The sequence below is a fragment of the Carcharhinus amblyrhynchos genome, chromosome 16 (genome assembly GCF_965287045.1).
Source record: "Carcharhinus amblyrhynchos chromosome 16, sCarAmb.v2.hapA, whole genome shotgun sequence".
Lineage (NCBI taxonomy): Eukaryota > Metazoa > Chordata > Chondrichthyes > Carcharhiniformes > Carcharhinidae > Carcharhinus > Carcharhinus amblyrhynchos.
The window spans coordinates 28,171,323-28,188,040 of record NC_137339.1 but is presented as its reverse complement, the minus strand read 5'-3'; positions in this window follow the sequence as shown (position 1 = coordinate 28,188,040).

Here is a 16,718-nt window from a genome sequence, read left to right as displayed (position 1 = left end):
TGATGGTACTGAGTCCAGTTTGCATAAATGATCTCATGAGGAGGATCCTTCTCACCATCAGCCAAGCTGCATCTTGGTGTCTGCTTGAAAGTTCTGATGGTGAGCATTCTGCCAAATGACTGCTCAGGATTTGCCATCTTTTCCCACAGAGCCTTAAGGAAGTTGTGTCATGTGGAACACCACCCATGGACTTGTGGAGGGTGTTTTAACTACACATGATTCTGTGAATGGCAGGTGGTATATCACTTGAACTGAATGGGTCTTTCACAGTAATAGAGCCAGAGCCAGATCCATCCTTCACAACTCCAGGGACATAGTGTGGTGTTAGAGAGTTTTTGCACAACTTGCTGCAGTCGCACAATACCGCAGTGCAGTGTTAGAACATTTTACCTTGGGTTTTAAAAGTTGAACTGCGAGCTAATCAAGTCTTTAAAGTGATAAAGCAATTCAGCAGGAGGAAATATTTCCTTTTTTGGGGGCTAATTCCCTGAAATGAGCAATCTTAAAATTGGAGCTGTACCATTTAAGTGAAATCACAAAACATTCTTTAAAACAAAGCTGGAACCCAGTCTTTCCAAGTCTATGGATGCAGGGCCAATTGAATCTGTCAAGACTGGTAGATAGATAAGGGTATCATGGGATGTGATGCAAAGGCTGGACAATGAATTTGATGCATCTAATTGAAGGGTATAACAGGCCAGAGGGGCTGAATGTGCTATCCCAGTTCCTATGTTGCTGATAGAAGGTGCTATAGTACTGGAAACTCACGAGGCGTGTGCACCTCTTTCAGCACCTTAACAGCAGCCAGCAGAACTGAAGTTTTAGAATCAAAATGATACCATGCAGGAGGCTGTTGCATTCCATGTGGGTGGCACAGTAGCTTTGCTGTTTCACAGTACCAGGACCCTGAGTTCTCAATTCAGGGCTTGGGTCACTCTGGCGTTTGCACGTTCTCCACGTGTCTGTGTGGGATTCCTCTGGGTGATCCCACAGACTGAAAGATAGAACAGAGAACACTACAGCACAAACAGGCCCTTCGGCCCACGAGTTGCACTGATCACATCAACACCTATCTATAACCCCCCAATCCCATAAAACCCCATATACTCATCCAGAAGTCTTTTAAAAGACCCCAGCGAGTTCGCCTCTACCACCACTGATGGCAGCCGATTCCATTCACTCACCCCTAACTTACCCCTAACATCACTTCTGTACTTTCCTCCCCGCACCTTAAACCTGTGTCCTCTCGTAGCGACCATTTCAACCCGGGGAAATAGCCTCTGAGAATCCACCCTATCTATTCCTCTCAACATTTTATAAACCTCTATCAGGTCGCCTCTCAACCTACGTCTCTCCAGGGAAAAGAGACCCAGTTCCCTCAACCTAACTTCATAAGGCATGCCTCCCAGTCCAGGCAACATCCTTGTAAATCTCCTCTGTACCCTTTCAATAGCTTCTACGTCTTTCCTATAGTGAGGCGACCAGAACTGCGCACAGTACTCCAAATGAGGCCTGACAAGGGTCTTATAAAGTTGCAGCATTACCTCCCGACTCCTAAACTCAATCCCTCGATTTATGAAGGCCAGTACACCATAAGCCTTTTTCCACCTGCGAGGCCGATTTAAGAGTCCTGTGGACCCGGACCCCAAGATCCTTCTGCTCCTCAACACTACCAAGACTCCTGCTGGATGTGCTGGATTGTGATGACTAGGGGAATTTCACAGTAACTTCATGGCAGTGTTTAATGTAAACCTTACTTGTGACTAATAAATACATTTTACTGTTACTTTACCCATCATGCCTCCTCGTTGTTAGGGCTGTCCAATTAATCCCTTTGCCCTTTGCCCGGAGCCCGAAAAATGCATTTCCTTCAAATGTTTCTCCAATTCTCTCAAGCGTTATTGTTCGACCTTCTTTCAGGCAGTGCATTCCAGATCACAGTTCGTAATTACTCATGTCATTTCAGCTCTTTTGCCAATCGTTTTAAATCCGTGTCCTCTGTTAATGACTCTCCAGTACTGGAAACCGTTCTTTCCAGTTACTGCATCAAAACCATTTGAGTCTGAACACTTCTATCAAGCTCCCTCTTGACTGACTTCTGCTCAAAAGGGGAACATTTTCACCTAACATAACTTCCTTGCTTTATACTTTTTAACCAGTAATAAACCCAAGCATCTTATGTACTTCCAAGAGCCTTTGCAACTTCCCTATAGTTGGTGCGCACAAATGCCCAAATCTGTTTCATAGAATCCAACAGAATAGAAGGCGGCCATTCGGCCCACTGAGTCTGCACCGACCACAATCCCACCCAGACTCTATCCCCATAACCCCATGCATTTACCCTAACTAGTCCCCCCGACACTAAAGGCCAAATTTAGTACGGCCAATCCACCTAGCCTGCACGTCTTTGAAGGAAACCCACGCAGACACGGGGAGAATGTGCAAACTTCACAGAGATAGCGACCCAAGCCGGGAATTGAACCCGGGTCTCTGGCGAGAGTCAGCATTGTTAACCACTATGCCACTCACAAAGGGGGTTTCTGTACTCCTTAAATACATGCCATTCAGTTAATATTCATTCTCTCTATGAAGACGGATTATTTTCATTGTTTATTCCATTTCACAGCCTGGTAGCATTTTGAACGTTGACACTATGATATGCTGACCCAAATATAGGTCATTAATATATATAAAAAAGAGCAGTCATCTTAATATCGACTTCTGTGGAACATCCCTGCAAAACTTCCTATAGTCTAAAAAAAAATTGTTCATCTGCACTCCCCGCTTTCTGCCTCTTAGTCTCTGTCCCATTAATCCCATGGACTTCAATTTTAACGTTGTCAGCAATAACCCATTGTACATCGTCAAATGCTTCCTGATTGAATTTCTCAGTGGCAATGATCCCCCCTCGTGTTTTTTTACATCAGGAATATTTTGTCAACAAGATTGATGGATGCCACCTCAATTTTAATATCACTTACAACAATAGTTTGCAGAACAATATTGGCTATTCAGCCCAGATGCTTAGTTCCCAGACGAGACCTTGAAACTATAAACCTCCAATTTAGAAACAAGAGTGCTTGCGACGGAAATGTTGTAAAATATCCTCGACTTAAAAAATTCAATAGTTATGGCTGAACTGCAATGTCCAATGGTAAAAATCTCAAAGTGCATTAATGATTGATTTACATCGTTATTCCTTTGTTTGTAATGTCTGCAAGAAATAAAATTATGGCATTGTGTCCACAGCCTTCACGTTCAAGGAGCGCTGTGGATTCTGTCAGTGGGTCTAGGCTATTTAAATGTCCGTTCTGCCCTCTGGTGGTCGAAGGTCGACATGGAGCCAATATTCCCCATCAACAAGACACACACAACAAAATTGCCGTTTGTGGGATTTTGAAAAAAAACGTTTTCTTTTATAAAAATCATGTAATTAAAATGTTTGAAGGCGCGAGCTTATATTTACATGGGGTGGCACAGTGGTTAGCACTGCTACCTTGCAGCGCCAGGGACCCGGGTTAAGTTTCAGTCTTGGGTCACTATGTGAAGTTTGCACGTCCTCCCCATGTCTGCGTGAGTTTCCTCCGGGTGCTCTGGCTTCCTCCCACAGCCCAAAGCTGTGCAGGTTAGGTGGATTGGCCATGCTAAATTGCCCCTTAGTGCCCAAAGATGTGTCAGTTGGTGGCATAGCAGCGTGAACAAATATGATGTTATGTAAGGTCTGGGTGGGATTTGATTTGACTTATTATTGTCTCATATATTGGGATAGTGAAAAAAGTTTCTTGATCTCTATACAGACAAGCATACTATTTACAGAGTACATGACGGAGAAGAAAGGGAGAGGGTATGGAATGTGGTATTACAGTCAATGCTACGATGGCGAGAAAGATCAACTTAATATTAAGGGGTGATCTATTCAGAAGCCTGATGGCAGCAGGGAAGAAGCTGTTCTTGGTTGGCACATGATCTCAGACTTTTGAAGGTGGCAGAGTGAATGTCTGGAATAGAGGTGAAGAATGAGTGTGTGGGGTTTTATTATGCAGCTGCTTTTCCAGAGCAGCAAGAAATGTAGATGGAGTCAATGGACGTGTGGCTGGTTTGCATAATGGACTGGGCTACATTCACAACCCTTTGTAGTGTCTTGCAGTCTTGGTCAGAGCAGGAGCCATACCAAGCTATGATACATCCAGAAAGGATGCTTTCTATGATGCATGTGTAAAAGTTGGTGAAAGTCATAGTGGACATGCTGAATTTCCTTAGCTTCCTGAGAAAGTAGAGGTATTGGTGGGCTTTCTTAACTATAGCGTCAGCGTGGAGGGACCAGGAAAGATTGTTTGTGATCTGGACACCTAGAAATGTCCTAGGATGCTCTGTAGACACAGTGTGTCAGTGTAGACACAATGGGCCAAATGGCCTCCTCCCACACTATAGGGATTCTATGATGTGTATCGTCATGAATCACAAAAGGTTATCATGCAGTGATTAGAAAGGTGAATAAACTGTTGGCCTTTATTGCAAGAAGGATATGGTATAAAATAAGGCAATCTTGCTATAACTGGGCCGAGCATTGGGGTGATCAGACCGAGATCTGTTTTGTTTTATTTTCCTTATTTAAGGAAGGATATAGTGGCATTGTCACTGGACTAATAATCCAGAGTCCCCAAGTAATACTCTGGGATCCCAGGTTCAAATCTCACTGCTGCAAATGGTGAAATTTGAATTCAGTAAAAATCTGGAATTAAAAGTCTAATTGTAATGACCTCAACAAGGTCCATGAGGTTGGTCTCTTGGAGCACGAGCTCCCCGAATGAGGCAATGATTGCCTGCCCAATCAGGGATTCTCAACTATGCATAAAATGAGGGGTGTTGATCTACTGACACTGACTTTGTATCTGAAGCATTCTTAGAAGTGGAGATAAGTTTGCAAATAAATGGAACCTGGTGAAGGGACACTGGTCTCAGAGGAGTTAGAAACCATTCAGCACAGAAAGAGGCCTTTTGGCCCATCAAGTCTGCACCAACCACTATCCCACACAGGCCCTACCCCCATTTTTACCCACTAATCCTTGTAACCTATGCATCTCAGGACACTAAGGGCAATTTTAGCATGGCCAATCAATATAACCCACACATCTTTGAACTGTGGAAGGAAACCAGAGCACCCAGAGGAAACCCATGCAGGCACAAGGAGAATGTGCAAAGTCCACACAGACAGTGACCCAAGCCAGGAATCAAACCCAGGTCCCTGGAGCTGTGAAGCAGCAGTGCTAATCACTGTGCTTCCATGCTGTGTTAGTTATTTCGCTAATAATGACCTTGAAACCATTGTCGATGCAATGGAAGCAGTACAGAAAATATTCACTGTTAATCCTGGGATAAAGAGCTTTTTTTTTATTTTAAAGTTTATTTATTATTGTCACATGTAGGCTTACATTAACATTGCAATGAAGTTACTGTGAAAATCCCTGAGTCGCCACACTCTGGCACCTGTTCGGGTACACTAAGGGATAATTTAGCATGGCCAATGCAAACCAGCTGTGGGACTGTGGGAAGAAACTGGAGCACCAGAGGAAACCCATGCAGACACAGGAAGAACTTGTAGACTCTGCACAGACAGTGACCCAAACTGGGAATTGAACCCAGTTCCCTTGTGCTGTGAGGCAGCACTGCTAACTACTTGTCTTATGAGGAAAGGTTAAACAGGTTGACTCTATCATCATTGGAGTTTAGAAGAATGAGAGGTGATCTTTTTGAAACAAGATTCTGAGGAAGCTTGACAGGAAAGAGAATGTCTCCTCTTATGAGGGAATCCAATGTGGGTCACAGGCAATGAAGAGGATTGCTTTTCTCAGAGGATTGTTAATCTTTGGAATTCTGTTACCAGAGAACAGTAGATAGAGGCTGGGTCATTAAATATGTTCAATTTGGACAGATTTTTGATTTGCAGGGGAGGGCAGTTAAGGGCTATAGAGGACAAACAGTTGAGGTATCAGATTCGCCTTGATCTTAATGAATGGTGAAGCAGGTTTGACGGGCTGAATGGCCTACTCCTTGCTTCTGTTTCTTATGTTTCTATGTTGTTCTTCAAACGTTTCCCATTTAATTAATTCCTACTGGCGTCCAGCCGATATGATACAGGTAAACACAATAGTCAGTTTGCATGCAGTGAGGTTCCTGGAATAAATGAGTCACCGATTAATTTGATTTCTTTGGAGGTGTTAACATCCCTGACTGTAAATTTGGACAGCTCCTCTTAGCTCCTGAGTTACAACATGCCCACCTGCTGCTGCTCCCTGTTCTTTAGCTCACTGCTGTAACTGATACACTTCCTCAACTTGCTCCTCCAGTCAGCAGAGTGAAGCCTAAACATCACCTATTAACAACAAATGTTTAATGAAGGGGGCAGAGAGTGTGTGTGCGTGTGCGTGTGTGTGTGTGTGCGCGCGCGTCAGGAACAAATAAACTGAAGGTTCAGAACTGAGAAGTGGTTGAGGCAGGTTCAATGGCAACATTTAAAAAGCATTTGGATAAACACATGGATGGGAAAGGATGAGAGGAATATGAGCCAAATGCAGGCAATTGGGATGAGCTGGGAGGGCACAATGGTCGGCATGGGTAGGTTGGGCCAAAGGGCATCTTTCTATGCTGTATTGCTCTATGACTCTACGCTGTGGAAAAGCATTGCACACAATGCAGAAGAAAGCCATTCAGCCCATTAAGCCTGCACTGATAACAATCCCACCCAGGCCCTATCCCCATACCCTGCTAACCTCCCTGACACTAAGGGATAATTTAGCCTGACCAATCAACCTAAGCCACACATTTTTGGAGTGCCTCCAAATGACCCTCCTAATGATCAGAGTGCCTGCAGGTTTATTTAAATTTGATGTCAATCAGATCACGATGCCAACTCCACTAACTTTCATTTGGCAGATTTGCTGCTGTTTGGGAGTTCTGACCCACCCAGTTAAAATAAAGGCATGAGAGTCACATGTGAATTTCCTCATCAACACATACACACGCACCTCATCCTGTTCTGTGTGCTGCTCCACAGTAAGAATAGTGGTCAGCTGGTTTATGGCAGAAATGAGGTGATAAGTCGATCTTTATTTTAACTGCTTGCCTGGGTTAGTTTCCAATTGTGGTCATTTTTTTTGATAGAGGAACGCAGCACAATACCCTGTTCTTCAAATAGTGGCATGAGACCTTTCTCATCAGTGGTTAGGGCACAGTGCCAGGACCTAGTTTCGATTCCCGGCTTGCTTGGGTCACTGTCCGTGTGGAGTTTGCACTTTCTCCTCACGTCTGTGCGGGTTTCCTCCCACATTCTGAAAGACGTGCTAGTTAGGTGCATTGGACATGCTAAATCCTTCCTCAATGTACCCCAACAGGTGCCGGAGTGCAGCAGCTAGGGGATTTTCACAGTAACCTCATTGCGGTGTTGATGTAAATCTACTTGTAACAAATAACTTTAAAGAAAAAGGCAGAAGCGTCATGTTAGATTTCAGCTGAAAGACAGCACATCCTTAGCGTCACAATGAAGGCTCGTTATCTGGTCAAGTCATTAAAATGGGCTTTGAATCCTTAACATTCTGAATTCTGTCAGCTTTGCCAATTGAACCGATATATTCAAGGGGGTACAGGTGAAAATTAGTTTTTACAAGTTCCTGAGAAATCCATCAATATTCCTAAGGCAGAGTAAAATGAGGCCAGGTCTATAGCTGAGACTCTGTTTGAGATCAATTACACTTTGTTGCTGGAAAGCTGATGAGGAAGAAAAGTGGCTGTGAGAAAGGCAGAAGGAAAATCCTGGGGGATGGTCCCCACAGTTCAGTGATGCTTTCCTGCAGACGCTCCTACAGGCTGGTAGGGCAAAGTCCTCTTTCCCAGGGGATGGAGGAGGAGAGCAGACCCATTTCTCAAGAAAGCCTGGACATTGAAGGGTCAGCAACTGTGGGGTCACTCACAGAACTGGGATCCAGTGTTGTAAAGCTACTGGCTTTATTGAGTCTGCAAACTGAGCTCTGTATACCTCAGAATCATAGAATTGTTCAGTGCAGAAGGAGGCCATTCAGCCCACTGGGTCTGCACTGACCACAATCCCACCCAGGTTCTACTCTGGTAACCCCGCATATTTACCCTGCTATTACCCTGACAATTTAGCATGACCAATCAACCTAACCGACACATCTTTGGACTGTGGGAGGAAGCCAGAGCACCCAGAGGAACACCATGCAGACACAGGGAAAATGTGCAAACTCTGCACAGACAGTAACCTGAGGCCGGAATCGAACCTCAGTCCCTGGTGCTGTGAGGCAGCAGTGCTAACCGTTGTGCCACCTCATGCATGTGGCAACGCAAGAGGGTCAGTTTGGTGTAAAAGGCCCAAGCAGCAACATATCCTGTGTGAGGCTTGGCTGTCTTTCAGGGAGAGGCAGAAGTCTGTCATTACTGACCCTTACAATATCCCTCAAGTGGCCACATGCAGGAGGCATTCATATAGTTCCATTATGGATGGCTGGGTCTCATTGAACGATTAGCAGTGTTCATTTTTCTGCTTGTAGGAGGAAACAGTCTATAACTTCAAGGAATGGACAAAGACCAACAGAGGGCTTCCATTCCAGTCCATCCTAATCCCATGGCAGAGGAGACACCAGAACTGGTAGGATTACATAGCAGCTGCTCTGTCACTGATTGTGAGACAGGATTGCAGCCACAAGAGAGGAATGAGTGGAGAATTTTTTAAAATCTTAAAAAGTATATTTCTTATATGCCCATCACACATGGAGCCAGCCGAAAGTCACCCTGAGTAGCTTTCTAGATGCTAGGAAGCTGAGACTACGAGTTAATAGTAATGGCTGCCCAGATAGGTAGACAGTTCTTCAATGTTAGAAGTATCTTTCAGTCTTGGATTCGGAGTTTCCACTCCAAAAGAACCCCTGACATATAAGCAGACATCATTGCACCAGTGGACACATGCAGCTCCATGCAAACAGGACTTGAAAGGACAAAATGGAAAGCCCACGTCACTTTAATCTATCTATTCCTTCCTGGAGAGAGCAGGATTGACCAGGGGACAGTCTGCTGTCTCTGAGGAAGAGGTGAGACATCAGAGAGCGCATTGTTACATTGCTCCCCCACCCTATACCCTTCACCAGTGCAGATACTCGCACGTTGGTGGATATCCATCCATGTTTGGGTTCAGGGTAGCAAAGCTGCTGGATATATCAGCCTGAGCAGCTGATGGAGTCTGTGACAGCCAGGGCAGTGTGACAGCCCAAGCTCATACTGAGCTCCAGGCCGATGATGAAGTCAGCAGCAACACAATAATTGACACAACTGCAGTGAGAGGTGAGGGAACATCTGGGGGAGTTTCCAGATACTCTGCTCATCCATGTGGAAGAGTCCATCCTGACCGTGAGTGCTGCTATGTCTGATGATAGCACACTTAGCTTCCTCCATCGAGAGATTGAGGACCCTCATGAAGAACCTAATCCACAACACCACACAATGGGTGCCGAGATGTATGAAGACCTGAATGCCATTGCCATGGCCATGAGCCCTTTGAAGCAATAGCTGGGTGAGAGGAAGGTGAAGTGTCTGGAGTCTCCAGCAGCTCCTCTACATCTCTCCCCAGGCTGGCACCACTCCTAGTTGATATTTTGTGGTATTAGCATTCATTTCCAAATTTCTTAATAACACATTCAATCCATGGATGCAACAGAGAATAAAGTTTGAATTAGTCCTGTTACCCTGGACTTAACTTGACAGGAGAGTAGGTTGACAATTGTAAAGATTGGCCATCACCTCCAGTCTTTGACTCATGTTTTTGTAATTATGAGACTCCCCATGTACTTACCCTACCAATCCCCTTGACACTAAGGGGCAATTTAGCACGGCCAATCAACCTAATCCGCACGTTTGTACTGTGGGACGAAACCGGAGCCCTCGGAGGAAAGCCCACACAGACAGTTACCCGAGGCCGGAATCAAATCCAGTCCTAATCACTGTGCACCTCACCACGTGAGACTGTCAGAAATGCTGATCCATAAATCATTAACATATAAAAAAAAGGCTCCATGGTGGGTTCATTTGAGATCAGTAACACTTATAGCTAAGATATTACTATTGAAAACCACACTGCAGAAGGTGACTGTTGTCAATGAGGAGGTCAGGTCACTTCACCACTGGGATAAATTCCACATCTCTGCTATTACCTCTGAATTGGGGGTGCAGCTATTTTCTCTTTCTTTTTCAACACTAATTATTGGCATTTTAAAATAATGTATGAATAGCCAGTCCTCCGAAGCCGTATTCTTATAACAAAAGGTCACCATCAATTTGCAGTGACATTTATAGTTTTCACACCAACCTTCTCTATATAGAATTCCAGTCTTTTTTAAATATTTAGCAACTGTGTGCAGAGTGGTGGAGGACAAACAAGTGTTGTCCCGTTTTCTTAACTGCGCTGATCAGATGCAGAATTCTCAGTTCTATTTACTAAATGCCAAGGTTCAGGGCAGAATGACTGAGTACCCTTCTTTACACTGACTGTGTTCCACAGTGTTTGGTGTGCTTGACTGTGTTTGGTTAGAGCCAAGTCTATTCAAACTACTGGGAAAGATTCTGTTGTTAACTGGGGAGACTGAGCCCTGCTATTCAGCTAGTTCTGTATCACAGTTTCACTCAATGTATAACACACTTTACTGTTTTGCAAACAGCCCTGAACCATGCTTTTTCTTAAAGCTAGAAATGAATAAGAGTACGAATTAGGACCACCAGCGAGGTTTTACAGCATCGCTCATCCCGAAACCATAAAACCCCGCCCAAGGTCAACGGACCATACCATGGTCCAGCCCTCACCTGCTCTGATTCCCATGGCAGACGGGGCAGTAAAATTCCAGCCATAGAGCAACATAGCACGGAAACAGGCCCTCGGCCCAATCGATCCATGCCGACCATGGTCCAGCTAATCCTAATTGTGTGTATTTGGCCCACATCCCTCTACTCCTTTCCCATTTATATATTTATCCAAATACTTTTAAATGTTGCTATCGTACCTGCCTTAACCACTTTCTCCAGCAGCTCATTCCATCTACGCGTCACCCTCTGTGTGACATGATTAAAAGCAACAGCCATCCAAAGAACAGAAATTAAACAGAATCAAATGAACGGCCCAGATTTTTCTGTTGTTGCAGTGGGACTTGATACTTTCCTGATACTTATGCTACTAAAGCCTGGATAATTGCAGGGAAAGCCTAATTTAAATCATCTGCCAAAGTTACCAGCAACTCTTTGGGAGACATTGAGAAGAAAATTCCTGCTACCACGTCAACATCAACCGCCTCAATCTACTCTCCTCCTGTCTTTCCCACACAAGCTCTTCTTGTAGAGCCCACTGTTGGAGTCAGATTGTGTTCTCCAGGTATACTGTCGCGATGCACATCGGGCTGCTCTCAAGCTGATGTGAAAGGACAGTTTAATGTGGAGACTATCAGGCATAAAGGCTTGACAATGATATTTAAATTGAAAGTCACAATTCCCATTACATCATTGGTTGTGGTGTGGTTGAGGGAGGAAGCGGGGGGGGGGGGGGGGGGGGGCGGTGGGGTGGTGGTTCAATCGACTGGAAAAATCTTGCTGGCTTAAAAGACATTTTGGGACCCCTGAGAGATTCTCCTCCCCACTGCTGTTCCCATCACCTGAAAATGGGAGAGGAAAATCCCTTCCCCCTTCGGCAAGTGTTTTTGCCTACAATCATTTCCCAGGATCGTAACTGGGGAATAATGTTAATAATGAATTGTTAATTATAATTAATTAATTGTTAATTATAATAATAATTGTTAGTACATTTAAATCACATCAAACTCTGCTGGACCTCACACAAAATGTTAAACAAAATGTTCTATGCACTATAATCCAGGATAGAAAATAATTGTAGAATCATAGAATCCTTGCAATGCAGAAGGAGACCATTCAGCCCATCAAGCCTGTACCAACAGCAATCCCACCCAGGCCCTATCCCTGTAACCCCACGTATTTACCCTGCTATTCCACCTGATACTAAGGGACAATTTCGCACAGCCAATCAATCCACATATCTTTGGACCCTAACTTTTTTACTCCTTTGCTAGCCCCCTTTTCTCAAATTTCTTTTGTCAGTCTTCTATAAAAGCAGGGAGGTCTTGCTGCAACCGTACAGGGCATTCGTGAGGCCGCAGCTGGAGTACTGTGTGCAGTTTTGGTCGCCGCACTTGTGCAAGGATATTTTGGCCTTGGAGGGAGTACAGAGGAGGTTCACTAGGCTGATACCGGAGATGAGGGGGTTGGACTATGAGGAGAGACTAAATAGACTGGGTCTGTACTTGTTGGAGTTTAGAAGGATGAGGGGGGATCTTATTGAGACGTATAAGATAATGAAAGGGATGGATAGGATAGAGGTAGAGAGATTCTTCCCACTCAGAAAGGACAACAGGACTAGGGGGCACAGCCTCAAGATAAGGGGGAGCAGTTTAGAACGGAGTTGAGGAGGAACTTCTTCGCTCAAAGGGTGGTGAATCTCTGGAATTCTCTGCCCGTTGAAGTGGTGGAGGCTACCTCGCTAAATATATTTAAGACACGGGTAGATAGGTTTTTGATAGACAAGGGAATTAAGGGTTATGGGGAGAAAGCAGGAAAGTGGAACTGATCCACTTCAGATCAGCCATGATCTTATTGAACGGCGGGGCAGGCTCGAAGGGCTAGATGGCCTACTCCTGCCCCTACTTCTTATGTTCTTATGTTCTCTTTAGATCCAACTAGCGCAAAGAAGTTATGCACTTCTTTGCCAAGGTGCAAACACCATCCGTTCAAATGGACACAATTATATCTTTTTAATCACAGGCAACAGCCTTTTCGTTTGGATCAAATGGTAGCCCCCCAGTCAATTTGCTTCTGTTAGGATGGAATCACTGCCTGAGGTAGATTCTGTTAACTGTCCCTGTTAGGATTAGCTACACCTAATGACATTTCTTCCTAGAGCAGCATTTAAAATGAAAAATGATAAAATTTAGGGGAAAATCATGTGGTAGAATATTCACATTTGGACAGTGATAGATCAAATTCCAGGAAAGATAAAATTATCTATTAATTTGAAGGGGAAACACTTCAGATTTAAATCCATCTACTAAGTGGGCAGCACAGTGGTTAGCAGTGCTGCCTCAGTGCCAGGGATACGGGTTTGATTCCAGACTTGGGTCACTGTCTGTGCAGAGTTTGCATGTTCGCCCAGTGTCTGTGAGGGTTTCCTCTGGGTGCTCTGGTTTCCTCTCTCAGTCCAAAAGATGTGCTGGTTAGGTGAATTGGCCATGCTAAATTCTCCCTCAGTGTACCCGATCAGGCACCACAGTGTGGCGATTAGGAGATTTTCACAGTAACTTCATTGCAGCACTGACGTAAACCTGCTTGTGATTAATAAATCAACTTTAAAAATGTTCAATTCAAACAGTAAATCACTTAATATGAGCTGGTCGGACTCAATGAAACCACAACACCGTTCCAAACAATGGACCGTACTATTCTGTATTTATATGTACTTAGGTCAGGATGTGACTGACAACAAGGTTAGGTATGAAAAGGATCACTTGGGTTACGTTCTGGTTCCACAGTTATGTTTTTGTTGGGAGAATGTGCATTCATCACTGAATGAGAGTAAAGCCAGTTGAGAAGGGGGAGTTTGTTGGTTTACAGGGAGTTCTGTGAACTCGGTGCCCTCCTGCAGTCAGTTCTTAAAAGAGGGACACTTTCGATCCAAACAGGGTTCAAATCACATTGCAGAAAATGGAGCAAAACCATTTAGATCTTTAATCTCTGAGTGCTGTAACGTAATTGTCAAAGATTTTCAAATTAAAGTGTACTCTTGACTTGGGGATTTTCACAGTAACTTCATTGCAGTGTTACAGTAAGTCTACTTGTGACTAATAAATAATAAATAAGCCAAAGTCATCGATTCATATTTAGCAAGTTTGTTGCTACCAGTTTCTTGAGCTCAGGGGTGTTTATATTATGGAGTACGAGGGAGACCAGCATATCTCCAATCAGTTGTAATATAGACCACATTGAGCCAAGATCAATGATACAGGAGTTGGTACATTATGTTACAACTATACAAGACCATGGGCGGTGTGGGGGCAAAGTGCTAGCACTGCTGTCTCAGTGCCAGGAACCTCAGTTCAATTCCGGCCTTGGATCACTAAGTGTGGAGCTTGCGCATTTTCCCAGTGTCTGTGTGGGTTTCCTCAAGGTGCTCTGGTTTCCTCCCATGGTCCAAAGGTGTGCAGGCTAAGTTGATTGGCCAGACTAAATTGATCCTGGTGGTGTCAGGGAGATGAGCGGGGTAAATATGTGGGATTATGGGAATAGGGTCTGGGTGGGATTGTGGTCAGTGCAGACTCAATGGGCCAAATGACTCCTTCTGCATTGTTGGGATTCTATGATTTGGATTACTGTGTACAGTTCCAGTCACCCTGCTATAGGAAGGATGCTGTTAAACTGGAAAAGGTATAAAAAAGATTTACAAGGATGTTACCGGGACTGGAAGGTTTGAATTATAAAGGATAGGCTGGGACTTTTTTCCCTGCAGCACAGGAAGACTTAGGAGGTCATAGATAAGGTGAATAGCCAAGGTTGCTTCCCCACGGGAGGGGAGTCCAAAACTAGAGAGCATAGGTTTAAGGTGAGAAGGGAGAGATTTAAAAGGGACTGAGGGCAACTTCTTCACACAGAGGGTGGTGCATGTATGGAATGAGCTGCCAGAGGAGGTGATAGAGGTGGGTACAATTACAACAATTAGAAGACATTTCAACAGGTACATGGATGGGAAAGGTTTAGAGGGATTAGGGGCCAAATGCAGACAAATGGGCCTAGTTCAGTTTGGGAAACCTGGTCAGCATGGATGAGTTCATAGAAGAAAGAATCATAGAAAGCCTACAGTGCAGAAAGAGGACATTCAGCCCATTGAGTCTGCACTGACCACAATCCCACCCAAGCCCTATCCCCATATCCCTACATATTTCCCCACTAATCCCTCTAAGCTATGCATCTCAGGACACTAAGGGGCAATTTTAGCATAGCCAATCAACCTAACCCTCACATCTTTGGACTGTGGGAGGAAACAGGTGTCGGTCCACCTTGTTGTCAAACGAGGGGCATGCACACGGTGGGTCGTGCATGGGCTGCTCGTGGAGGTTTCAAGAGTGGCCTGGTACTTCGTGTCGTTGTGTGTGCTTAATCCTGGACCAGCAGATGGGCACTGCAACAGCTCAGTGACTATCACTGCTAGCTGTGCAGATACATGGATTTGGGCCTGTGTCTGTGGGAGTTTGCGCATTCTCCCTGTGGTTGCGTGGGTTTCCTCCCACACCCCAAAGATGTGCTCTTAGGCTGATTGGTGTACCAAATTGACCCTGCACTATTCTCCCCTGAATCTGGCTACATTAGGGGTACCATTCACATACACACGGGGCAGGGTAGGTGTAGGAAAATGCTTTGTTGAAATGGCGGCGTGGGCTCGTTGGGCCGAAGGGCCTGTTTCCCGTGCTGGGTTGTTCTTTGAAACAGGAGCACCCAGAGGAAACCCACGGAGACACAGGGAGAATGTGCAAACTCCACACAGACAGTGACCAAGCCAGGAATTGAACTTGAGTCCCTGGAGCTGTGAAGGTCCTTGTGCATGAGTCGCAAAAACCCAGCTTGCAGGTGCAGCAGGTGGTCAGGAAGGCGAATGGGATGCTGGCCTTCATAGCGAGGGGGATTGAATATAAAAGTAGGGAGGTCTTGCTGCGGCTGTATCGGGCATTGGTGAGGCCGCAGCTGGAGTACTGTGTGCAGTTTTGGGCGCCGCACCTGCGCAAAGATATTTTGGCCTTGGAGGGAGTGCAGAGGAGGTTTACTAGGCTGATATCGGAGTTGAGGGGGTTGAGCTATGAGGAGAGGCTGAATAAACTAGGCTTGTACTCGTTAGAGTTTAGAAGAATGAGGGGAGATCTCATTGAGACGTATAAGATGATGAATGGGATGGATAGGATAGAGGTGGAGAGACTCTTCCCGCTCAAAAAAAGACAGTAGGACTAGGGGGCACAGCCTCAAGATAAAGGGGGGGGGGTTTAGAACGGAGTTGAGGAGGAACTTCTTCAATCAAAGGGTGGTGAATCTCTAGAATTCTCTGCCCGTTGAAGTGGTGGAGGCTGCCTCGCTAAATATTTTTAAGACGCGGGTTGATGGGTTTTTGATAAGAGAGGGGATTAAGGGTTATGGAGAGAGGGCGGGAAAGTGGAACTGAGCCACGACAGATCAGCCATGATCTTATTGAATGGCGGGGCAGGCTCGAAGGGCTAGATGGCCTACTCCTGCTCCTATTTCTTATGTTCTTATGTTTATGTTCTAACCATGTGTTACCATGCCGCCTGGAGTTGGGGCCTGTTTCCGCGCTGGAAATCTCTGACACTAAATAGCAAACTCCTCTAAAACAAATAAATACATTTTCAGTTGTTGTTTGAGTCTGTGCTGATTTTAGAAACAAATCTGCTGTTGTTTTGTGTGTCAGGGAGCATATTTGTGCTGTTTTTTTTAGCTATGGAGATGTAATCGTGTACAGGAATTTCCTGCACTGTGCAGTTCATAAATTTGCTGACCAAATATGTGAAGAACCGTTCAAAAACAAAAGATCCTTCTTTTGGAAA